The following is a 26039-nucleotide window of genomic DNA, read 5'->3' as shown; positions in this document are numbered from 1 at the left end:
CTCACAAGCATCGCTGCTGAAGTGGGCTGGAAAATCCCGTACAGCCGACTGCGAGTTAATCCAGTCGGCATTGCACCAAGCCCAGCACAAGAAGGAAAACACAGCACGTTGACGGAGTCACGAAATGCTTTCACCCGTGGCCGCACTGTTCAATATCATCCCAAACCGACTACATTGAAAACGGCAAGTTTCTCTCACAAGGGCAAAGACAAACGCAAGCGAAAAGAAGAAACTCGTAGAGCAGACACCGCGGCCGCAACTTTGAGCCCAGCGGACCGGCCGCGCACGCCGTCAACGCTGCCGCCGGAGCCGCCACCGCAGCCGCCGACGCAGCGCAACTCGCGACCGGAGCGCCCTCTCAGCGCCTAGGGTAAAGTCGCGCCCGCTTTCGAAGGCGCAGTTCCGAAACTGAAAAAGTATCTATAAACGTTGGTCCCAGCCACCAGCCGGCTGTGAACGAGAGGACGGCCTCACGTCGCGGTCTCCGGCGGTGACGGGACACAGCAGCACGGGCCTCTCCCTTCCCGCCGCCTGCTCCGCTGCTCTCTCGTCGACCACACAGGAGGGCATCTCCGATTCGTCCCTTCGCGACCGCCTCGTCTCTGCAATCGTGGACAACAGGCCTACGACTCTTGCATTCTAACTTTGTCCGGTATCATCCACTCCTGAGTGTATTTACGCGTGTGGCGCCTTTCTCAGGAATTTCTAACGTTGATGTATCTGGCGTGTGTGTTTGCGAGAACGTTGTCCTCGCTCGTCCCTCACCACGCGCTCCGGCCCAACATTCATCATGGCCTGTTCAGTGCACCAGCTGGGGTCCCCCGACCAAGCGGGAGTCAGGCGCCCCCTTTCCTCTTGGGCTTTCACAGCCGCCGGTTCCACCTGTCAGAGGTGGCCGGTTTTAGTAAGGACTTGTCTTGGAAAGAGATTAAACTGTTTAATGACAGGAAAACGGATTACATTGCGTTATAGGATCGGGGAAAGAGCACTGAGAACGTCCGTCGCGATGAGCGGCGGTGGGGCGACTCCCTGCGCACGAAGTTCAGTTTACCCTCGCAAGCGAGGGTCCGAAATCCGAACCACTCGTACACAGCACGTACGAACGCGGGCGCCGCTCGGGGCCGCGTGATGGTAGTATAAACACTGGCGGCGTCTCGAGGAGGCGTTGGCGGCGTAAGCTGTGGCGGTGTCGTATACGCTGCAGGGCTGTCTTCTCCGCTTTCCGTTCGTTCTTCTATTTTCTTTCGTTCGTCGGCCCCCAGCGAATTCTTCGTAGCCCCTGACACGACCTCCCTTTAGAAGGATCTGTCCCCAGGTCCTTCACCGAGTTGGCGCCCGATGGAGCTATCCGCGAGCTCTGTGGGTGTCGGCGTTGTTTGACGTCCGTTCGTATCCAGAGACTCAACTGTGCACAGCCGTTTGCGCAGTTGCTCGATGCTGGCGTTTTTTTTTTTCGTTGTTCCGGATAAACTTCGTTTAGTGGGCGTTCGTTTCGAAGAGGTCGGCGAAGTTCAAACTGACAAAATTTTGCGTACGTGCCGTGGGATTCGTTTCGTCGGACGTGAACTTGGGAGCACTTACGGCGTTGCGTTGGTCACGTCGCTTCCGTCGGCGATTGAGTCTGTGTAGCTTCTTGCGGGTTTGATGCGCGTGGGAACGTTGGCGTGCGTTTCGTCTTGTGGCGAGTTCGGTGCGTTGAGGGTGTTGTTTTGCTCGAGGTGTGCGTTTCGTACGGTTCGGGAGCCGTTTGCCTTTTCGTTCAGCCTGTGGTGGCGTGGCGTTGTCGTGAGTTGGCGTGGCTGATCGGTAGGGCATTCGATGCTTTCGTGTGGATCGGCCTCGTTCGTTGTTCTCGCCGTGACCGTGTCGTCGCCAAAGCTCTCGTTGCTTGCCGAACGTTGTTTCGAAAGTGGTGTGGTAGGCATTCCTCTCGTGCAAGTAGGCTCGATGGCGTCTCGTTTGCCTGGTGCCCGTACGCTCACGGCTGCATCCTCCTGTACCATGGTGGTGTTGGTCGGATGAGTCTCGATCGGAGCAGCGGACGCCGGGTAACTTGTACGTTCCGGCTCGAACGGGCCGCGTGCGCTGGGTGCGTAGTTGCTCGTAGACGGGTTCACCCGCGCGAGTGCGGTGTCGTTCGTTGGGTGAACTCGGGCTGGAGCAGCGGGTGCCGGAGAGCTCGTACGTTCCGGCTGGGTTGAACCACGTGCGCTTGGCGTTTCGTTTCTCGTGGCAAGGTTCGTTCCTGCGGTTGTTACGTTCGTTGGCCAAGTCCGGAAGGCAGCAGCGGGACCGGAGGGTGTCATGAATAGCGTTTCCTCCGTGCGTGCTGGCTTTGTCGCGTTCCGTGCGTCGGGCGGTTCGTTGGTTGTGGTCAGCGCCTCTGGTCTGGGTACGATGTCGTCCGTCGGCGGTACCTGGACTGGAACAGCGGGTGCGATGGTTGTCGTGCGTACCAGCTCGGGTGCGTTCCGTGTGCTGTTCGTTTCGGCTGTGGTGGTGAGCTCCACCAATCCGGGTGCGTTGTCGTTGGTTGCGTGGACTGGGGCCGGGACAGCATGTGCGGAAAATTCCGTATGCACTGGCTCGGTTGCGTTCGGTGCTCTGGGCGTTTCGTTCGTGAGCTCCACCGATTCGGGTACGGTACCGTTCGTGGGCAAGGTCTGTACGGAAGAAGCGGGTACCAGGTACGTGCTGCGTTCTGGCTCGTGCGCGCTGAGTACGTTGCGCGTCTCGTTGCTTGTTGCCGGGAAGACCTGTGCGTGGGTGATGTAGCTCGTCGGTTGGCTCGTTGTCAGAGCAGCGGTTGTTCGCGATCTCGCCAGGAATTCACTGACCTTCGCTTGCGTTTCCGTAATCGTGGCGATCACCTGGGAGAGGTCCAGTGAGCGGGCAGTGCACCGTTTTGCGTGCGTCGTTTCGTTCGTGTGCGTGCTGTTGTGCGTTCTGCGCGTCTCCGGACCAAGGTGTGCGTCGTTTCGTTGAAGGCTTGCCGCTGGTTTTGACACCGTGGGAAACGTGTGGCCGACTCTCGCCAGTTGTCTCCGAAGGCGTTCTCGTTCTTCGCGCAGCCTCCTGTTCTCGAATAGCGCCGCTTGCAGGTTCGTCTGCCATTTGTCGTCGTAGGCAGCCTGAAGTATCGTTGGCACATTCGATCGTTTGGAGAGCTGGCGACGTTTTTCGTTGTCCTCTAGGAGACGCGAGACGATGTCGTCCTTACGGCCAGAGCAAGGTAGCCCTCGTGATCGTAGTTCGTTCACCAACTGCTGCTTCGTCGCTGAACACAGGACGTCGCGTTCCGTTGAAATCAGCAGCCGGTCGATCACCGTTGACGTGGAGTCCGTCGTTGCCCCTCGTCCGCGTGCACTCTCGTAGTCGTGGTGCAGTTCGTCCGCGTCGTTCGTCTCCTCGTGCGTTCGTTCTGTGGCCTCAAATCCTGATCCTGTCGGCTGCGCCATGTCAGAGGTGGCCGGTTTTAGTAAGGACTTGTCTTGGAAAGAGATTAAACTGTTTAATGACAGGAAAACTGATTACATTGCGTTATAGGATCGGGGAAAGAGCACTGAGAACGTCCGTCGCGATGAGCGGCGGTGGGGCGACTCCCTGCGCACGAAGTTCAGTTTACCCTCGCAAGCGAGGGTCCGAAATCCGAACCACTCGTACACAGCACGTATGAACGCGGGCGCCGCTCGGGGCCGCGTGATGGTAGTATAAACACTGGCGGCGTCTCGAGGAGGCGTTGGCGGCGTAAGCTGTGGCGGTGTCGTATACGCTGCAGGGCCGTCTTCTCCGCTTTCCGTTCGTTCTTCTATTTTCTTTCGTTCGTCGGCCCCCAGCGAATTCTTCGTAGCCCCTGACACACCGACTCACAAGGTGGTTCCCATTAAGAAATTTTGCCGCTGCACGACGTCAAAAAAGAGCCCGCCAGCGCCGTCCAACTTCTCACCGTTATCAATTCCCTAACAGGGACCTTTGCCCCCTATTATTCAGACAAAAAATGCCTTTGGGCTTTAATATAAAACAGCACTACAATAACAGAAACGGTTCATTTCAATGCTTCCACTATGCAAAGAAAGTAAGAAAAGACCACAAACGAAAAATTCGGAGAAACACTGTGAAAGCATTCCACTTTATGTCAATCTGTGTGATACTCGGATGCATATTTGTGGCGAGATTATGTCAACTTTCGTTGCGACAATGTCTGCGTCGTCAGGAAAATAAGTGTCCGCCATGTAGTACTGGCGTCGTAACGTTTGCGGTGGTGTTGGCTTGTGGTGGTTTTAGCTGCTGCGAGGGACTGCGTTTAGCTCGCCGTGCGGCGTTTTAAAAGTCTTCCTTTGCCAACTTAAGCGCGAAACTTTCCGTCCGTCCGTCCGTCCGTCCGTCCGTCCGTCTGTCTGTCTGCCTGCCTGCCTGTCCGTCCGTCCGTCCGTCCGTCCGTCCGTCCGTCTGTCTGCCTGTCCGTCCGTCCGTCCGTCCGTCCGTCCGTCCGTCCGTCCGTCCGTCCGTCCGTCCGTCTGTCTGTCTGTCTGTCTGTCTGTCTGTCTGTCTGTCTGTCTGTCTGTCTGTCTGTCCGTCCGTCCGTCCGTCTGTCTGTCTGTCTGTCTGTCTGTCTGTCTGTCTGTCTGTCTGTCTGTCAATCGATTCAGCGGTCCGGCCAAAAGCTAGAACAATTCCTCAAAAATAAGTTGCGTAGGTAAAACCGCAAGCCCCCCATCATTTTAGGGCAAAAGCTTCCTTAGTGGGACCGATGGCGTTCTGTCAACAAAAACTAATGCTTTTCCCCGTAGAACGGTTGATCGAACGAAAAGCTCTGATAATATCTCTGCACACACGGCGCGTGCGTGAAACAGAGCTTCGCTTGTGACAAAACGGTTACCGGAAAATCGGGAAAAGAAAACGCTTCTGGATAAGACAATACACACATTAGTAATGAAGGAGTACAATAGTATGCCTTTATCTCATAAACCACGTATCGGTATACATTTAAACCTTTCGTACACGTGTTTGCTGAGGCCGAGCAAAATCGTCGCCTGCGTTTGTTCTTCGCGTGCGATCATCGGTCTTTGAAGGTGAGATCTATTGAACGCACTTTTAGGTTTTGCGCTTCTCTCGGTTTCCTTACGGAAGGGATGGCAAATTTTATTATTCAGAGGAAAAATCCCTCAGGCACCGTTGAAGGAAAACGTAAGTACAAAACGTGCAGTGGCGTTTTTAACCAAGAATATACGTCTGGTTGGGTTTTACGGCAGGAAGTGAATAAACAACGCGTTAAAAAAATGTGGTTGATCCCTCTTTCATAGGAATCGGCAAAACACGAAAGTGAAAGGGACCTTCACGGGAGCAGTTGAATGTTAAAGGAATTTCCATCTTGTGCGAAGGGTTCGCCAGCCTGACCCCGCCAGACGAAATGACACCGACACGCAAGAAACAAAAAACAGGGGCGGGTGCCTCAGTTCACGCGAGTCCGCCGTACACGAAGGCGCCGGCATCGAGAAGCCAACTGTCGGCGCCCATTAGCGTCGTGATGCGCTACTTCGCTTCGCCTCTTCTAGACGGCGCGCGCCATCTAAATCAGTCATACGGAAGGACATAGGGCGCGTTCGTAGCATATGCTGATGTCTCCGTTCGTAGCGCAGTGGGAAGAGCGCCACGTACCCCCTGTCGCGGTCAGAGAGTCGTGGGATCGTAACCGGGCGACGCCACGTCAATTGCACTTGGCGTCACTTCCGTGACGGACATCACGTCCCCAAAATATTTGTGTAGCCCAAGCAATTTTTTTTAACCTCCTTGGTGTAGCCGGGCATAAAACACTTTCGTGTCAAAAAATGGTTGAGATGGCGTCCAGTTCGCGCGAGATGAAAGCAAGCACTGATGCTGCTTAAGGCAGCAGAAAAACAGACGCAGAAAAAGATTGCCAAAAGATGGCGCGCGAGCAGGGAAATCAAATTTCCCCAAGCAGCACGAGAGGAGCGAGAGGGCAGGGGCAGCGCGCTCAGAGGAACACGAGTTACGTGGCTGCAGGGGCGGCAGACGAATATCTTCTCGGGAGGGCATTTGCGGTGGCGGAAACAGATGCGAGGCCAATCTTTCGGTCTCCCGTGCTTATGCGCTCCGCTCCGCGTAGGCAACCACGTTTCAGGAGAGACAGCACAGAGATACATAACCGTGCCCAGTGGCGCGATTGTGTTCCGCTCTTGCTGGCTGGTTGGTTGGTTGGTTGGTTCCTTATGTTATGGCGCGTACCCACGCGGGGGATTGGCCAAGAAGCTGCCTGTAATAATTAGGCTGTGACCCGGTTTATTTTAGAGAGAGAAAAAAAAAGAAGTACGAGAAAAAACATTGAGAGTAGAAAAAGAAATCTTTGGATAGAACAGGATTGTCAGGAAAAAAAAAACTTACGAATGAAGGCATAGCTATCTAGCAGGGAATCCGGCCTGTCGCCGCAACAAAGGAATGAAAGGCGATCACGACATCTCTGTGGCAATATCCTATGACCGAAGCACCCAGGGAAAGAATAACGGTTAAAGATAAAGGGAGATTCAGCCGATTAAACGTGTATTCAAGGTGCGTGCGTCGCATCGAGGAAAAGCTGCGGCAATTTGAAAGAAAGTGTTCTATTGTTTCAGGGGCCTTACAGAAAGGGCATTGAGGAGATAACGCCTGACCAGCTTTGTGTAGATAAAAATTTAAAGAGGGGATTCTGCAACGAAATTTTGTGATTGCGATCTCACATTTACGAGATTCGCAGAATTTAGGCTTCCATAAGTGAGAGAGGTGAATATAGTCGGAGCATGAACGAAGGGCATCTTGCCTATTAATTTGTAAAACTTGAAGGCGCCTCAACCTCGCCCCCAAAAGAAAACTGTCAATTGGGCAATTCACGACGGCAGGACCCCCAAGAGCCAAATTGGCTAATTGGTCTGCCATTTCATTGAAGATTATCTCTGCGTGACCAGGGACCCACACTAACCGGATCTCGCGAAGCTGGTAAGGAATGAATGAACGGAATGACCTGAGAATGGAAGAATCTTTATCATTTGTTAGAGCAGTGCACACGGAGAGAGAATCCGAAAGGATAACCACCCCCGCAAATCTGTGCTGTAGTTTATTAAGGGCTAAGATTATCGCCAATAATTCTGCCTGAAAGATCGGGGTATAGTCTGGCAGCCTGATTGAGAAGGACCAATCTAGAGACTGAGAATATATTCCTACCCCAGCCTTCTCATTACTTTGCGAGGCATCTGTGGCAATGACGACATCAGTATGAAGAGTGGCCAAGTGATCTTCAAGTAAATGTTTGAGCAATCGGGCCGGCAATAATTTCGCATGCGAAGGAAAAATGTTGTCCAAGCTTATGTCGACAGGCGACAAATTATCAGAATAGGGCTGGAGTAGAAAAAGATCTGCACGAAGAGGCTGCAGCCATGCCTGAACGCAATCCAATTGAGGACGCTGAAATCGGGGCCACGTAAATCCTCGAAAAAGGTCAGGCCTCAAGAGGAAAATGGGTTGAGCCTCGTATAATGGAAATTCAAACAGTTTTAGAAATGTTACAACAGTTAACAATTTAAATCGATCCAGAAGTGAAGGCAACCGTGCCTCAAGGTACAATACAGAGTTAGCTACATACTTTGGCAACCCTAAACATAAACGCAACGCCAATCTCTCGATAAGAAATAGGGGATGGAGTTTGTACGTCGCGCAGCCAGAAAATAACACGCAGCCAAATTCCAATACTGGGCGAACATAGCAACGATAAATCATTAGCAGGGCGTCTCTACGCATACCGAATTTATGATTGCATAGCCTACGCAGCACTCCCGCAGCTCTTTCACCTTTGGCAGCAATGTGCGAAATATGAGGACGCCATGTGAGGTGGTCGTCATAAATTATACCCAAATATTTAATTTCCGTGACCTGAGGGATGGATTGCAACCGGTATGTTAGAAGTACTGATATAGGGTTATTGCTGGGAAATACTATAACGGCACATTTACTGACATTTAGCGAGAGGCGTAACGTGCTAAGCCAATTATCCAGGATAACCACATAGTCCTGCAGTCGCTGATATAACGCTTGGATGTCCCTATCAGCCGAGAAAAAAGCAATATCATCGGCATACACATAGGTAGATATGCCGTTCTGTATTGGGATAGAACTAAGGAGTAAGTTAAAAATAAATGGAGAAAGAACTGATCCCTGAGGAACTCCACGAAATTGGTTGTACTGGGATGTCGATAAACCGCCTTTGGAACAAAAGAATTTCCTTCCCTTTAAAAACTCACCAATCCAGGAGCGAATGTACCCTGGAATCTCGCTAGATGCAAGGCGTGACATCAATGTGCTGTACTCTACGCTGTCGTAAGCCTTTGCTATATCTAGGGTTACCAGCGCACTTACATGTTTTAGTCGGCGAGCTAATTTAATGCGGCTCTCGATGTCGACGTGGGCCTTCCAAATAGAATTTCCAGGTCTGAAGCCAATCTGGGCGGGGCTTAGAATACGATTACTGTTCAGAAACCGCATAAGCCGGCCATGCAATACCCTTTCAACCAACTTTACCACGTTGCTAGTCAACGAAATCGGCCTAATATTGTCTTTGACGAAACCCAAACTTTCGTTTTTCAACAATGGTGCTACCTTAGCGATTTTCCATTCCGAAGGTATCCAGCTGTTTTTTAACGACATGTTGACAATGTTTAGTAAATCATCAGGAGACACCTCAAGCAGAAATTTTAACATTGCCACCGTAATGCCGTCTGATCCTGGAGCACACTCAGACAGCTGCAAAACAATATCAGCTAATTCCGCCCTTGTCACTGGAGTGAAACCCTCATTTGAAACCTGGCACACAAAAGGAGAGGCCAACCCAGAAGAAAAACGAGATTCCAGTTCCTGCGCAATACGTTCCAAAGTTTCCATAGACTCACTCGTTGACTGAACAATTGACTTGCCGTTATCCTGATCTTGTACAACCTTTCTTGAACGAAAGAATCTATGCAACATGCGTCTATTTTTGGACTTTGATAGAGAGGCGAACTTTTGGGTGTTATAATTTTCTTTTGCTTTAGAAACAACCCGCTTGAATATTGCAGCCGCAAACTTGTAACTGGTCCAATTGGATGGGCATTGGTTTTTAAGAACTTTCTTCCAAGCCGCTTCTCTCTGACTATACGCACCAGCACATTCCTCATTCCACCATGGACTGGAGCCGCCATCTTTTTGAGAACAAACAATACAGCGGGATTTTTTAACAGATTCAGAAAGGATTGATAACACTTGAGCTGCCCGGAGTACCTCGTCTCTCGATGGAATAGAGCTAAGTGCTGTCTTTAGTTCTTTTTGAACGCGATGAAAATTTATATGACGAACTATATGTGCTCGCGGCGACGTAGGAAGGCATAAAAACTCATATACAATTCGGATGTGGTCACTACTTGTAGCCTGGTCCCAAGTAGACCATGAAGATATATTTCCCGGGGTGGAAAAGGTCAAATCAAGAACAGAACTGGTCTGCCATCGAAAAAATGTCGCAGTTCCAGAGTTAAAACAATACAAATTTTTGTCCCGCATCCAGTCGCAAAGACGCCTGCCACAGGAATCTGTGCGGAAACCCCACAATACGTGGTGCGAATTGAAATCTCCACAAAGAACAACTCGTTTTTCACACGCCGACACGGCAGCATCGAGTGAAGAGGTGGAAGTTACTCCACTCGGAAAGTACGCATTCACTATAGAAAATGCAACGCAACCTGGAAGATTGAACGTCACTGCCAGAATTTCCGATTCCACAGACATAAATTGAAATGAGAGATGGGCTTTATGGCAAAATCGAGGGGATACTAAAGTTAGCAATCCTCCTCCTTTAGTTGGACGGTCTAAACGGAACGTTCGGTAGTTGTGGAATCTAAATGGCCGACCAGGAGCCAGCCAAGTTTCCTCCAGTACAATAACATCTGGTCGGGTTTTAGAAACAATATTGTGAAGGTCTGTTAGCGCTGAAAAGACTAAGCGACAATTCCATTGAAGTATCCGTAAAGACATTATGGGGAAGTGATGGCCGCCACAGCCGCCTCCAAAATATCACCTGTTTTTTGACTCGCTTGACCTTTCGTAGACTTTTGTTTCGGGCACGAGTCAGGTGAACCCAAAATCGGCGATCCTGTTCTTTTATACACAATCGATTGACACTCCATGTCTTCCGGGTGGTTCTCAGACTCGACGTTATTCTCGTTAGCAGGACCAATCATGTTTTATTTTCACCAGTACAGCATCCAGTGAAAAAGGGGTGTGGCCGGAGAAAAAGCCGCTTGTTTACGGCTTGACAAAGCTCCGATCTCCCACACGGTCGTGACAGGTCGACGCTCAAAGGAAGTAAAATAATTACAATAAAATACACAATCACAAACGCATGCGTTTTGATGACGGGTCCTCAAAATTAAAACATAATTGCAAACACTCAATGACAACAACAGAAATGAAGCATAAAAATTGAAAGACACATTTCTGGCATACTCATGTTATTTCAAAGCCACAGACATATTTTTGCGCGTATCTTAGCCTTTTTTTTTTAATCATTGCCGTAATTAATGCATGTCTGCTACAAAAAGTTCCTGTATATGAGCTTTGCTTAAGGTCATGACTTCCCTGTGATGACGGTGAAAATTATTTAGTATGTAAGGTAATGTATGACACAGTCGTTGCTGACCGTAGTTGGTGCGGGAAAACGGTATTTGCCATGGTGGTTGGTATCTGTAAGAATATACAGATTCACTCGCACGTAAGTTTGCTAAACATAAGAAAGAGTCCAAATTTCCTTGTACTGCCCTTTTGTAGCTTTGGATTACCTTATATGCGTATATGAAAGGAGCTTTTATAATTTTATTTTTAATGAACAACTCTCTGGTGTGTTCCAGGTAGGGAACATTTTCAACGGCCCGAACTGCTTTCTTCTGTAATAGTGTTAGTTTTTGCAGATTCTGGGCAGTGGTGGTTCCCCAAATTAACGAGCAATAATTTAGTTGCGAGTTAAACAATGACTGGTAAAGTAGCCTTTTTATAGCTTGGGGCAACACGTAACGATGTCTTCTAAGGGTACCGACAATCTTTTGCAGCTTCGAGCTCAAATGATTAATGTGCTCATTCCAGGTCATGTGCTCTGAAAACACAACGCCGAGAGTGTTCACATGCTTTGCTACATTGATTTTGTAAGGGCCTGGTGTAATAGTATCTGGCAAGGTGGGAAGGATTCCTGGTGCTCGAAAAACAACACATTTAGTTTTTGTTTCATTAAGGACAAGGTGGTTCGAGTGTGACCATTCTTTAAGTTTGCAGCAAACTGAGCTAGCCAGGGGCACAATACTTGTTAAATCTTTACCAGGCACAAATACAGTGCAGTCGTCCGCGTATATAATAAACTTGCACTTTTTTTCGAGTTTCGTAATGTCATTGATATAGAATAGAAAAAGAATTGGTCCCAAGATACTGCCTTGTGGCACCCCATTTTTAACTGGTTTTATTGTAGATCTAACGTTATTGATTTCAACGAATTGAACACGTTGCTTTAAATAAGAACATAGAAGATTCAAGGCCAGTCCCCGGAAGCCATATCTTTCCAGTTTTACCAGCAGTAATGTATGGTTTACTCTGTCAAACGCCTTACTGAAATCGAGATAGAGGCCTAGCGTCAGCTCCTTTCTCTCAAAGTTTTCGAGGATGGCTTCTTTTTGCACGGATAAAGCACTTTCAGTTGAGCGCTTCTTTCTAAAGCCGTGTTGGCATTCAGTTAGGAGGTCATGTTTCCGGGTGAAGTTGTCTATACGGGCGTTAATTATTTTTTCTAGACCTTTAGAAAACACCGGAAGAATAGAAATTGGTCGATAGTTTCCCATTTGGTATTTGTCGCCTCCTTTATGTACGATTGTTACCCGTGCGACCTGCATGCCCTTTGGAAATGTACCAGTCGACAGTGCCAAATTAAAAATGTGGGTTAATACAGGGGTCAACAGATCCAGAACATATTTAATTGGTTTGATTTCCAAGTCGTCTGCATCCCTACTGCGGCTATTTTTTAGGTTCAAGAAAATGTTGCTAACTTCGGAGGGACATGTAGGCGTCAGGAATAAAGTTTCTGTTAGAGGCGAAATATCTGGCATGATTTGGTCATCATCTACTCGGTTTCCTATTTCTAGAAAAAAGTCATTAAACATGTTGGCAAGTTCTTTTCCTTTTGTAACCTTTCCATCTATATTGATTTCTTCTATTTGACTAGCAGTTTTAGGATTCAAGATTTCATTTAGCCTTTTCCAGACATTTTCACTTCTGCGAAGGCAGTCCGTATCAAATATGCGATGATAGTATTCATTCTTTGCTTTTTCCATTTCTTTGTTTAATTTATTCCTGAATTGCTTGTATTCATTCCACTTGTCTAAGTCGCGACACCGCATGAATGATTGATACAACTTATTTTTCTGCTTAATTTTTCTTAGGAACTGCTTCGTGACCCAAGGCTTACGTGCATTTTTTGCACGTGAGCGCTTTTCTGTGGGAAATGATTTAATAAACAGCGTTTTAACTCTGGTGATAAATTTATTGTAGCACTCGTCAGCATCTTCAGTGGCATAAACTTCATCCCAGTTCGTCTGGTGAATGGCTTCTCTAAACTTATCTAGTTTTTCAGGTGATATGACCCGGCACGTGTATTCTTGTTTGCCGACAACGCGGGAGCCAGGAGCTCGTTGCATGAAAATGAATATTGGCATATGGTCGCTGACGCCGGAGCATAAGACACCTGACACTGCGCTGTCAGCGCACGAATTTGTAACAAATGTGTCGAGCAGGGATGCAGTTGATAAGGTAACCCGGGTTGGCGACGTGATGGCACTCCAAAAATTGTTGCATTTTAGGACTGACAGCCAGTGTGTAGCCGCTGTCGAATCTTTTATAGTGTCAATGTTAAAATCACCGCCAATGGTAAGAGCGCAGCCCAAATCATTTGCGTAGGACAGAAAACTATCGAAAAAGTTCAAGAAAGTGGGAAGGCTGCCATTAGGCGGGCGATACACCACAGCGAACAGAGCCTTATCTTTTTTAACGCATAGAACTTCGTAATCGTCTGTTATAGCACTGAATTCTTTCACAACTTCGCAATTATCAAACACTGTCAAAATCGATACGCCACCTCCTCGGCTTTTTTTACGGTTTAGAACAAAGTGATTATAGCGGGGCAAAACAAAGTATTCCGAGTCATCAGTGTACCATGTTTCCGTAAACATTATCATATCGAAATTCACCTTGCATGACTGGAGAAATAAAGTGACTAAATCTTTTTTTGGCTGAAGGGATCGTGCGTTTATATGCAGTAGTTTCTGCGACTTCGCCGCCTGGCTTGTTTTGAGGACACTTGCGATATTTTCGGGGATAATCGGATCCGCCAGCGCCATTTACCCACGGAAGAGCAGCATGATCCTAGGTCTCGTCGTCCGTTTAAGTTGTAGTGCTTGAATTTATTTTGTTGACGTCACTGTCACAAAGTATTTGAACAGTGGGTGAGGTTTCAGTACGACGAGCCAGAACGATCCCGTTTTTGGTCCACACAAATTTCCAGTTGTGTTCGCGTTTGCGTGCTATTGCCATTCCCAAAATTCTTTTCATTTCTGGGCACAAATGCTCGTTCACGTACACGGGCGACCCAGTGGGCAAACCCAGCATAGCGTTTGTCAGCCTTTTTTTCCGAGACATTTCCAACACTTTGTCGCGCTTCTCTCGGCGCTGAAACTGGACAATTATGTTCGTCTTGTTCTCTACCTTCGTCGGGACTCGGTGACATACATCGATGTCATCGCTTGAGATGGGTTCACCAATAGCGTCGCCCATTTTCTTAAGTACATCTTTGAGTTCCTCGTTTTGTTCGTACTCTGCTCCCTTAATTTCGATATTTCGGTTGCGTGTATACTGCTCGGACTTCAAAAGGCCCGCTTTGCAATCAGCTAGTTCTCTTTCGAGATTGAACACTTTACACTGCAACGCTTCGTTTTCTTTCCGTAGTCCTTTGTTTTCGTTGAGAGTCCGTTCAAGCCTGAGGTTGGCATCATCGAAGCCCTTCCCAATGAAACTCAAGCTCTTTTTATGTCTTCCATATCGGTGCGCAGGCCTCTTTCTTCCGAGCGGATACTCCTTTCAAATATTTCTTTCGTTCCCTTCCATTCCTGTCTTAACTCTTCTTTAAATTCTTGAAGCAGCTTTAACACTTCCTTGCTCATCATACAACAAAGATGGCACAGTACTGTGTAACAGCGCTAGATAGCAACACAAAAGGGCACCAGGGGGCAGCAGCGACAGCGGTGTGACGGTGTGACGAATGTTCGACGAATGTCGAACATTCGTCGAACGAATGTTCGAATGTTCGACGCCGTGCGAGAAACAGGCGGGCCAGTTGCGGCTTTGGATGCATGACGAATCATCGAGGACGGACGACCGGGGGGCAGGCCAGCTACCATTTTGGAGGGAAGAGAAGTACCTTCGCATTGGGGCTGAGACGAAGGGTTTGAAGAAGCAGAAGTGGATGGTGACGGTTGGCTGAAACGGCTTGAAGAGTGATCGGGGTCAGTCTCATCCAAAGGTAGTTGATTGAGTGACCCAACAGCCTTAGTATTAAAACCACAAGCGGAATCTGTTTGCACAGCAACGCCACACAACGCGGACACAGACTCTGTGATGTGTGCCGTGTGAGCTGTTAGGAGTTCTGCCATAGCATGCAGGTAGCGATCCATCATCTTTGACTGACTTTTTTCGATTGCTGACGCGATCACATCAACAAGAGATGCGTCCACAGTAGCGGAGCCGCGTGCCACAACTGAGGCATAGCCTGACGATCCATCTTTGACTACAGCCATCGCCTCATTCCGCGAGCACCGGCGCTTTTCAATGACCTCAAGGATCTTCACCTCTTGTGCTCGAACTGGACAGTTGGAGTAGTCCGCACGGTGTGAGTTTCCACACAGGCAGCAAGTTTCTTCATCTGTCTGGCATGGAGCAGGAGGGTGATCGCCTCCACAAGTGCAACAACGAGCGGACGACTTACAACCCCCGACACTGTGGCGGAATCGCCAACACTTTCGGCACTGTAGTGGACGAGGGGAAAGCGGCTCAACCTTGAAGATTACGGGCCACGCTTTTAACTCCCCAGGGACAGACACACCAGCGAAGGTGGCGATGACTGACTCGGTCGGATAGCGGACATCGTTCTCTACTCGGCTACAGCGATGCACAGCAATGACACCATCCGAAGCGAATTCCTCCAGCATATCTGACACTGACATTTCTGGGTCAACCCCGCGAATGATGCCCTTCGAACATGCAAGATGGGCAGGCACAAATGGGCTCACCGGGAAAGAGGCAAAGGTTGAACACTGCAGCAAGTCCTGCACGCACTCTTGGTCAGGCGATCGGATCACAACGCCTCCTTTCCCGAAGGGACGCACGCTGGTGATGTTCTGGAAACGCTCCGTAGCAGAACAAAGGGCGTTTTGCATTTTCCCGGGCATTGTCCTTATTGTTGCCGGACTTCGTCATTTTCTTCCCTTAACTGAGAGACGTGGCCAATCGCCCTTGTTAGCACTACGTATACGCGTTAGCCCAAATATGCTTTGCTGTTTTCTTAGTCCGCATGCTCGCATTGCACCTGTGGGCCTGCAGTGTGCGATTGTGCCCGCCCGCCGTAATCCTTCGCCGTAATCCTTCGCCGTTGTTGCGTTTTGCTTCTTTCTCGTTTTCTTCCCCGTCATTGGAAGCCGAACACATTCGCTATTGCCGTAAACGCGCGTTGCTACTTGAGTAATAATAATGCTCGAATTAGTCTTCCAAGTGCAAAGTCGAACGTCAGAACACATTTAGTAGGTCAATTTTTCCTTAGCTAGACGCAAGAATGTGGTACGGTGCAGGAGATGGTTCTTGTTTTGTTCGGTTTTATGGCACATAGGCTGCTAGAACCACCATGCGCCAAACGCAAGGTTTTGTGAAATTTCCTATACGGATAACCACTGATAAAGTTTTTAATGATATTTTAGCCTGTCAAAGGGCATTGCTTCTCTTGTTCTCTTAGAGATTGTTGTCTTGATATTGTTTTCCAATATGTTTCCGCAAGAATACGTTTCGCGGTCGCTTAATGTGGGTTTGGAGTGGTTCACTTTAACGCACATTGTCAAGGGCTTGTTAAAACAATTGGTTTGTGGTCCAAGAACTTGTCGGCCGAAACGGAAGCAAGTGCTGTTCCGCCCGTTTGGCCAAGTGGCAGAGTTTTCCTTCTGGAACTCGTAAAGTTAACCCCAAACGAGCCCGCTGTGAAGACGACACCGCCAAGGAAGCGCGCAAGCACAACCAGCCTGCACGGAAGGCAGGAATTGCGTGCTCACTCCAGTGGCAAGTAGCGCGTCAGCTTTGCGCACATCTCTGAAGCAGACGTCGGAATGCTAGACGTGACACTGAGTGTGCTCTGGCGGCGCACAGGGATTCCAGTCTTGTCTTCAGCGGCCGTCACTCCCGGCGCCGTTTCAAACAACGCCTGCCTTGCTTCCATTACGGAACGCGCCTCTGCCTCTTGGTCCATCGCTCTGGCCCCGCTTGCCAGCTGCTCGAAGTCAAGAACGGAGCGGCAATTATTGCTTCACTGAATGATCGTCGAAGGCCGTATGGCGATCCGCGATTGACTTGGCGAGGAACCTTGCACGTCAGCGCGAAGCTCGTGGTCACACTTGTGCAAGAACTGTAGGATGACAGCGACATGCAAAAGCTGCGCATTCGTCCACGAGAGACGCTTCTTCGCGCTGCTGGGCGCAAGGGCACGGGATCCATCCCGGCCGGAGGCGAAAAGCAAAAACACCCGCGTGTCGACATTTCGGCGCATTCTAAACATCCACATGAGGTCAAAATTTATCCGGATTCCTCGACTACGGCGCGCGTTATACCCTGCGTGAAGCTTCGTAAAAACCCACACATCTGAATCTGATGGTCGCGTCTGCACCGTTTGCGTAACGACGGCGCCAGTAACACTGAACTCGAACTGGGGCAGTACGTGAGCTTATAATGGAACCTTGCCGAAAGAAACGGGCGCCATGTTGGGAGGCGAGGAGCGACTTACATTCGCCGGCAGTTGACTAGACTCCACCGAAGCGGGCTGAGAACGGTCTGCCCCGCGCACCACGCACCACAAACTGCGTTTCAGATTGCTCGAGTGGCGCCAGATCTTTTTCTCTTTTCCCTCGAGAAACCGGGTGTTGCTAAACTGCCGACGTCCTTGATAAGCCCGCGAGGGCGACACAACTTTCAGCCGACGCACGCAAAGAGCGCCGAGACGGGCGAAAGTGAGTGAAAAAAAAGAGAGCCACAATTGCGGCCCCTTCTGCAACCTGCCCTGCTCCGCCTGTCCGGCTCACTCCTTCCTTAATGTTGTTACACGCGCCCGAGCAAAGTGTTGGTTACCCCGCCTAATTCCAGGCTGCGCAAAGGGCCCCGGGAAGTTGCACGTGGGCTCCGTGAGGTAAGTACATACGTCACTGCAAGTCGCGTCTCCCAGAATGTGCAAAAGGCTGGGGCAGTAGCTTTCTCCGCAAAAGGAGCGTCAAGGTATTTAAAATTCAGCGTTCGGTGCCATAAAATGTATTCTTGATGGCTCGTGTGTATGCCTAGATTCAAAGGCTATGAAGAGGCTCGCCGGAGCTTTTCCAGTACCTGCTTTTGCCACTTTTTTCCTATGAAAATTGGCCGCGCGTCTGCTCACTCGGTCGCAAATATCTTCGAAAGACGCCTCCCCAGCTCTGGCAAGCGTATCGCAGCATGCAAAAACGGTGGAGGCGAAGCAAAGAACCTTTCGCCAGAAGATTGCGGACTTAGAAATCACGATACTGCACTGCACGAGCTCAAGAGCAATAGAATGATATATGCGATCAACTAAATGGAGCGCTTAGTATGAAGAAAACATGAGATCTTCTTCGATACCTTCTTAATCCCTCGCTAAGCAAGACAGTTCACTTTAGGCACACCCAGAAGATCATTCAGAAAACTTCCGGCTTCGTGCCAAATCTCATTAATCAGCTTCGTAAAATTTATATTCCGGAGGGCGAACAAGCAACTCTGCCGGGCTATCGTGGCCCAGAAAACACATTTCTCGGTGAAGACATCACTGAGTAAGAAGTTATGAATGCTATACAAAACGTCGGACCTGGTTCAGGGCCTGGCCGGATTCCACTACTAACAAGACGCTCCGCAATCTCGATAATTCATCTGTCGCAGATTCACTCCTTACTGCAACAATTACTGTTGGAGTAAACGCGAACTACCTAAGGAATGCAAAACAGCAAAAATCGCTTTTATCCATACGCCAGGCAAGCCCATCGCCTTGGAAAACCTTAGACCAATTTCATTAACATCTTGTGTTGGCAAAGTGCTTGAGCATATCGTAGTTAGCTCCCTTTACTCATCATATCAACCAAACCAGTTCGGTGCCGTATGAAATGATATGGTTTGGCCCGAAACTTTCTACGCAAGATATCTTGCTGCAGTTATCGAACGAGGTCATCCAACCGACTAGCAAGGTAGACACTAGCACTGCTGGCCCTAGACCTACCTAGACACATGTTGCTAGCCTTACTGGTCCGGCGTCTATTCATCCTGGACACATTACGGATACTTACTTCAAAGAAATTTCGACGGCGCGTACCGCCACACTACGCATTGGTCTGGATGGTCCATATAATCTCGTAAACAGAGGCACTCCTCAAGCAGCAGTTATATCGTTCCTCCTCTTCAATGCGCCGGTGTTCCCACCAGCACACGAATTGAAACAACCCCCAAATCTCCCTTTTAGTCTGCATGCTGACGACGTTACGCTCTGGGTCGTGGGGATAGCCACGCACACATCGAAAGCACCCTTCAGGCTGGCGCAGACGCGGTCTCAACACAGGCAGCTCTCGTGTGCGCTCCCACAAAATGAGAGCTTCCCTCCCAAAAGGACGGCCGGTGCAGTTCCAAATTCTGGTGCAGGATCACCCCGTTCCTCAGGTCTCAAAACTCAAGGTGTTAGGCCTCCTTATCCAGGAGAGTGGAACCAATTCGGAGCTCGTCAGGCAGTTAAGTTCCCAAGTAGACCAGCAGATAAATCGAAACTGTGGACTGAACGAGAAAGACAGATTCACACTCGTACAGTCATTTTTTCCTCAGTAGGCCCCTTTACACCTTGCCCTATGTTCGAGCAAGCAAAACTGAGCTAACTAAAATCATCTGCCTCATTCGGAAAGCATATAGGGCTACGGTTCAGCTACCTCAGCATGCTTCCACTGCCCGGCTGAGGAAATCTGCGATCTGCAGTACTAACGAGGAGCTTGTTGAATCCGCCGCCCACCGAGTCACCATACGTGGCAGAGAGATGCAGACGCTACCTCGTACACACGGGAAAGAGCCTGTGGGCGCCGATGTGGTCGTGCGGCTGACTCTACATTTATTCGCAGAGGAGATTTGACGGCAGCAGCAGTCGGCGAGTCAGGTAGCGTCCGTGGAATGTGGCCGAGCAGCGCAAAGGCCTGGGTGTTCTCTGGTGCGTGGCTCGTCCTGCGTGTCGAGGCCACGCGCTGCTGACGATGGCACAGCGGCCCATGGTGATGGTAGTGGGCGCATGCTTTGACGACGAAGAGGCCGCTACAGGGCTCCCCCCCCCCCCTTCCCGGGCGTGGAGCGCAACAAAAAGAAAGCAACAATATGAGCAACTGCCTAGCGAGGGAAGAGACAAAGGCTACATATGTGTATGTACAAGGTGTGTCCGTGGTCAGAGGTCCTTAAGTAGTCCAAGTGAAGAGGTATCTAAGATCGTATAGTGGTTCTGGTCAGTCCCGTAACAGCGTCCGGTGACAGTCCAAGTCGTTGACATGAGAGCCTCCAGAGCGCATTATAACTTCCGGTGGCCTGGGCTGGGAGTGGAGTAGCGGACAAGCTTGAGTACGAATCTGCTGGTCCGATGTCAGGCTGTCACATAAATGTAGATGATGGGACGGGTCTGCAAGGGCGGGCGCTGTAAGTGCAGCGTTGCACACAGTGAGTGGGGAGCACGCCTGAGCCGTTAAAGTTGAGGTGGAGAGGGTGTGGTCCGACGCTGGATCGATGCGTATGCTTGACTCGGAAACACGAAGTGTTGCCGATGATGACCGCGGCATTTTTGCGGTGCAGACGTCACCGCGAGCAGGCGACAATTCGGGCGGAACTGACGACGGGTCCAACGCAGGCACCACGGGCGTCGGCGTAGTCGGAGCAAACTGCTAACTTGGGATTTTGCCCTCGCAGAAGATGGTCTTTGTGGTCGGTGCTTGCGACGTCGGCGGTGACGTTTAAGCTTGACGGCGGAAATGGCTGCTTACGGGGGTGGCTTCAAGTCAGGGGAGGGTTTCTTTTCGACGGATTGACCTTGCAGCTGATTTTGAGGACGTGCGGGACGTGTGTCGCGCCAACTCTGCGTCTGCTCAGCCATGCTGGTCCAGAGCTGCACCTTAGAGTCGTGTGGCCGGGGTGTGTTGCGTGAGCCAGAGGGTTGTCGGTGACATTGTCCTTACCGTCGGTGTCCTGGTACCGATAGGTCGTATGGGACGGTGGCAGTTCGTTAGAGGGCGGGCTTTCGTCGTGATTCAGAATGAGTGACAAAGTATACGCCTTGTGGGTGTAATGCGGCTACTGCAGTGCAGCTGTAGGTTGCAGCTGCAGCTGTAAGTTGCAGCAGCAGCTTAAGAAGCCTTTCGTCGTATGACGAGCACCCCTGGTGGTGGTTGACTCCTCCGTCAGTCACATGAGGCACCCATGACGCATCGAGATGCAGCTGCAGGCACGTGTCGATCACAGCAGCGGGACATGCTTTCACACCTATCCTATTGCTGCTGCAAACAGTCTGCGTACACTGCGCAGTCGTGCTGAGCAACTGTTGATTCGTCGTCCACCAGAGGAACTCGTTGAAAACTTCACCGATGCTGGCAGCTGAACACATTTCCTTGATATCGCTGTTGTCTCCCTGTGGCCATGACTCAAAACCGGCGCCGAACACAGCTACCACAGCCTGCAAAAAGAGCAGCCGTAAGTGTGCGGTTCGCATGTCGGCACCGGAACCCCAAGGTCCCAGAGCCCCCCGGGACCTTTGTGCGAATGTTGGTTTGTGCTGTGTTTAACATTGGTGAGTTTATTGGTCTGGCTGCGGTGAGGGCAAGGCTGCTTTTGTCAGGTGATGTGGAGGAAAACCCAGGGCCAATAAACGAGGAAGTAGAGCAAGAACTTGTAAAGGCTCTGCGTTGTTTACCGCAGATAATCGAGGAACAGGACAAGCTTATGAAACAACACGAAAAATTAGAGACCGGGCAGCAAGAACTGAAGGAAAAACTTCAAACCCTCGATTGCAAACTCGAAAGGTTGGAAGGAGATTTGCCTACTGCATCATCAAGCGAGGAAAAAACAGATCTACCCACTCAACACAGCCAGCTTGTTGACAGCATGAGAAACGCTTTATTGAATCACGATGATATAGAAAACCGGTCGCGTAGAAACAATCTTTTGTTTTTGGTCTGTCTGATGGGGGTAAGGAAACGCGGGATTAATCGGAAAAGAAAGTGATCAATTTGTGTGCAGAAAAGTTACATGTAACAGTGTCCTCCTCCGCAATTGAGCGTGCCCACCGAATCGGCAAGGTCGGGGGTGAGAAACCTCGGCCAGTTATTGTGAAATTTGCGTTTTTCAAGGACAAACAAAGAGTTATATCTGCTGCTTCAAAACTAAAGGGAACAGATTTTTCTATTGGTGAGGATTATTCCAAAATCGCTCGCCAGCAAAGGCAAAAGTTACTGGAATACGGGAAGCAAACTGACGCGAAGGTTACCACCAAATACAGCAGGGGCAGAATGGAGGCCAAAATCGGAAGTAAATCGTTCGTGTACGACAGTGCAAGTGACTCAGTGAAAGAATGCGCTCAATAGCGGTTGGTGGGCGCTACAGCGCCGCGCAAGAAGGGACTTCCCGAGGCCCTATCAGTTATTGTTGTCAATTGCCAAAGCGTAAAGAATAAGGTCAACGAGTTTGATACCCTGATTCGAATTTCGCAACCCGATGTTGTTTTTGGAACTGAATCTTGGCTAGATGAACACATTTCAGATAATGAAGTTTTTCCAACAGGTTACACAGCCTGCCGCAAAGACCGTAATACGCACGGTGGGGGTGTGTTCATTCTGATTCGAGACGGCATACCAACCGTACCAATACAGAGCGCAGACAACAACTCCGAATCCGTTTGGTGTAGAATAACGTTTTCTACACGTTATCTACACGTTTTCTACACGTTCTCTACAGAACGTTTCTGTAGAACGTTTTCTACACGTTCTAAGTTGCAGCGATGGCGTAGAGGTAGAACACCCGTCTCGCGTGCAGAAGGACCGTGGTTCGAATCCCGGTGCCGGACAATTCCCACCGGATTAAAAAAAAAATCCGCGTATTGATGGAATTGCACAAAGGGGCTTGGGGTGCGCCCTGACCCCGGCGACCATTGCCGGTAATGCACTCCCTCACACAGAGCAGGATTGGCCACCCTGGTGTAGTAATGGCCACAACCTCCCATGAATACGCCAACTAACCCTCGGCCCTCAGTCCCCAGCGGCTGCGAAGCAACTGACCACGGCGGCGGTCAGACCTGTGACGCAGCAGAGGGTGCTAAGAATCACTGGATCCGGACAGGCCGCCAATGGAATCTGAACCTGGCAACGTTTAACGCGCGAACCTTATCTAGCGAAGCAAGTCTCGAGGTGTTGTTCGAGGAATTAAAGGGCATTAAATGGGATATAATAGGGCTTAGCGAGGTTAGGAGGGCAGGCGAAGCCTTTACGGTGCTGAAAAATGGACACGTCCTATGTTACCGTGGTCTAGAGGACAGAAGAGAACTGGGAGTGGGATTTCTAGTCAATAAAAGCATAGCTGGCAACATAGACGAATATTATAGCATTAACGAAAGGGCAGCAGGTCTTGTAATTAGGCTAAATAAGAGGTACAAGCTCAAGGTGGTGCAGGGCTACGCGCCCACATCCAGCCACGACGACCAAGTAGTGGAACGCCTCTATGAAGATGTGGAATCGGCAATGGCTAAAGTAAAAACACAGTATACCGTAGTTATGGGGGACTTCAATGCTAAAGTAGGCAAGAATCAGGCTGGAGACAGGGCAGTTGGGAACTATGGTCTGGGCTGTAGAAATAGCAGGGGGGACCTACTAGTTGAGTTTGCAGAACGGAATAACCTGCGTATAATGAATACCTTCTTCTGTAAACGGGAGAGTCGGAAGTGGACCTGGAGGAGCCCGAATGGGGAGCACAAAAATGAAATAGACTTCATATTATGCGATAACCCTGGCGTCGCGCAGGATGTGGAAGTGCTCGGAAGGGTAAGGTGTAGTGACCACCGTATGGTAAGATCCCGAATTAGGCTAGATTTGAGGAGGGACCGCAACAAGCTAGTACGAAAGAAGCCGATAAATGAGCTAACAGTAAGACGTAAAGTAGAAGAATTCAGGATCGCGCTGCAGAACCGATATTCCGCTCTTAACGAGGAAGCCGAGTTTACGACGCAGGAAGCCAGCGACAACCTTACACGCATTATTACGGAGTGCGCAGTAGAAGTCGGGGGCACTATAGCTAGACAGGATACTGGTAAACTTTCACAGGAGACGAAAGATCTAATCAGGAAACGGCAAACCATGAGAATCTCCACCGCAGCTGACAGAATAGAACTAGCGGAGCTCTCCAAGCTAATCAATAAGCGTAAGACAGCTGACATACGGAAGTATAATATGGAGAGGATCGAATACGCTGTAAAGAACGGAGGTAGCCTGAAAGCAGTGAAGAGACGTCTTGGCGTGGGGAAAAATCAGATGTATGCACTTAAGGATAAGCAAGGCAATGTCATCACAAATAGGGATAAAATAGTCACAGTGGCCGAGGAGTTCTATAGGGATCTGTACAGTTGGAGTAAAAACGGAGACACCGACCAAAAGAAACTTAAAAACTTTAAAACAACAACAAGACGTTTCGGCTTCGTTACTGAAGCCTTGTTCACAATCCGAAACGTCTTGTTGTTGTTTTAAAGTTTTTAAGTTTCTTTTGGTCGGTGTCTCCGTTTTTACTCCAACATGTTTCCCGACCAGACGGGTTTCCGTCAAACCCTCGACTTGATCTGTACAGTAGCCAGGACATACAGGATAATGCCGAACGAGACAGTAGTTCACAGGAGATAGACATCCCACCAGTAACGACCGAAGAAGTAAGGAAGGCTTTGAAAGAAATGAAAGGGGGCAAAGCACCTGGTGAGGATCAGATAACAGCAGACCTCTTGAAGGATGGCGGAGAAATTGTCCTTGAAAAACTGGCAAACCTGTATACGCAATGCCTAATGACCGCAATGGTACCGGAATCTTGGAAGAACGCGAATATCATCCTAATTCATAAGAAAAGCGACATGAAGGACTTGAAAAATTACCGGCCGATCAGCTTACTGTCAGTCGTCTACAAGGTATTTACCAAGGTAATCGCTAACCGAATTTCTGCAACCTTAGATTTCAGTCAACCTAAAGAACAAGCAGGGTTCCGTAAAGGTTATTCAACAATGGACCATATTCACACGATCAATCAGGTGATAGAGAAGTGCGCTGAGTATACTGAACCCCTATATATAGCCTTCATAGATTATGAGAAAGCATTTGACTCGGTCGAAATCCTAGCAGTCATTCAGGCATTACGGAACCAGGGGGTAGATGAGCATTATGTAACAATACTAGAGGATATCTACAATGGGTCTACAGCTACGATCATGCTCCATAGGGAGAGCAGTAAAATACCTATAAGAAAGGGTGTCAGACAAGGAGACACAATCTCTCCAATGCTATTCACAGCATGTTTACAAGAAGTATTCAGAACGTTGGATTGGGAACAGGTGGGTGTAAGGGTTAATGGAGAATACCTCAGTAACCTCAGATTTGCTGATGACGTTGCCTTGCTAAGTAACTCGGGGGACGAATTGCAAAGCATGCTTTCCGCACTGGGCGAACAGAGTAGAACCGTGGGACTGAAAATTAATATGCAGAAAACTAAAGTAATGATCAATAACCTCGGGACAGCACAGCGGTTTGACATAGGTGGCGAGGCAGTGGAAGTGGTAAGCGAATATATCTACTTAGGCCAAGTTGTGACCCCAGATCCAAACCATGAGGCAGAGATAATTAGAAGGATCAGAATGGGGTGGGGTGCATATGGCAGACATTCTCAGATAATGAATAGCAGCCTACCATTGTCGCTGAAGAAGAAAGTGTATGACAGCTGCATCTTACCGGTACTCACCTACGGGGCAGAAACTTGGAGGCTCACTAAGAGGGTTCAACTTAAATTGAGAACAACTCAGCGGGCAATGGAGCGGAAAATGATAGGTGTAACATTAAGGGACAGGAAGAGAGCGGAGTGGGTCAGGGAGCAAACTGGTGTTAAAGACATATTAGTAGAAATTAAGAAGAAGAAATGGACGTGGGCAGGACATGTAATGCGAAGGCAAGATAACCGCTGGTCATTAAGGGTAACAGAGTGGATCCCTAGAGAAGGCAAGCGTTGCAGGGGGCGGCAGAAAGTTAGATGGGCAGATGAGATAAAGAAGTTTGCGGGGATAAATTGGTCACAGTTGGCACAGGACCGAGGCAATTGGAGAATAGTGGGAGAGGCCTTTGCCCTGCAGTGGGCGTAGATAGGCTGGTGATGATGATGATGAACGTTTTCTAAAGGGAACGGTTTAGTTTTGGGGTCCTTTTATCGGCCTCTTGGTAACTCTAATGTGTTACCTTTGGTTAGTTTGTCTAAAACCCTTTCGGCTCTTTCCTCCGAACCAATTATGCTTGCAGGTGATTTTAACATGCCTAATGTTGACTGGTGCAATTTTCGTCTAGTTGAAAATAGTCGGTCAAAACTTCATTCTGCTTTTTGCGTGCTTACCAGAG

The 26039-nt window shown here is 49.3% G+C and overlaps 1 protein-coding gene across 2 annotated transcripts in view; it reads right to left on the bottom strand.

Moving 5' to 3' along the window:
• LOC144161002 (phenoloxidase-activating factor 2-like) overlaps window positions 1-26039 on the bottom strand; it is a 118292-nt gene that overhangs the window by 74167 nt on the left and 18086 nt on the right. The window contains exon 1 of one of the 2 annotated variants that reach the window (XM_077692072.1): window positions 17141-17293. The exons of the other annotated variant lie outside the window; for it this stretch is intronic. The gene's annotated coding sequence lies outside the window, so the exon portion shown is untranslated. Of the gene's footprint in view, window positions 1-17140; window positions 17294-26039 lie in introns of those variants that run through there. 2 annotated transcript variants of the gene reach the window in all.

Source organism: Haemaphysalis longicornis, unplaced genomic scaffold (assembly GCF_048455015.1).
Source record: "Haemaphysalis longicornis isolate Haplotype H1 unplaced genomic scaffold, Haemaphysalis longicornis Haplotype H1 scaffold_11, whole genome shotgun sequence".
Classification (NCBI taxonomy): Eukaryota; Metazoa; Arthropoda; class Arachnida; order Ixodida; family Ixodidae; genus Haemaphysalis; species Haemaphysalis longicornis.
This window is presented reverse-complemented; position numbering and strand designations above follow the sequence as displayed.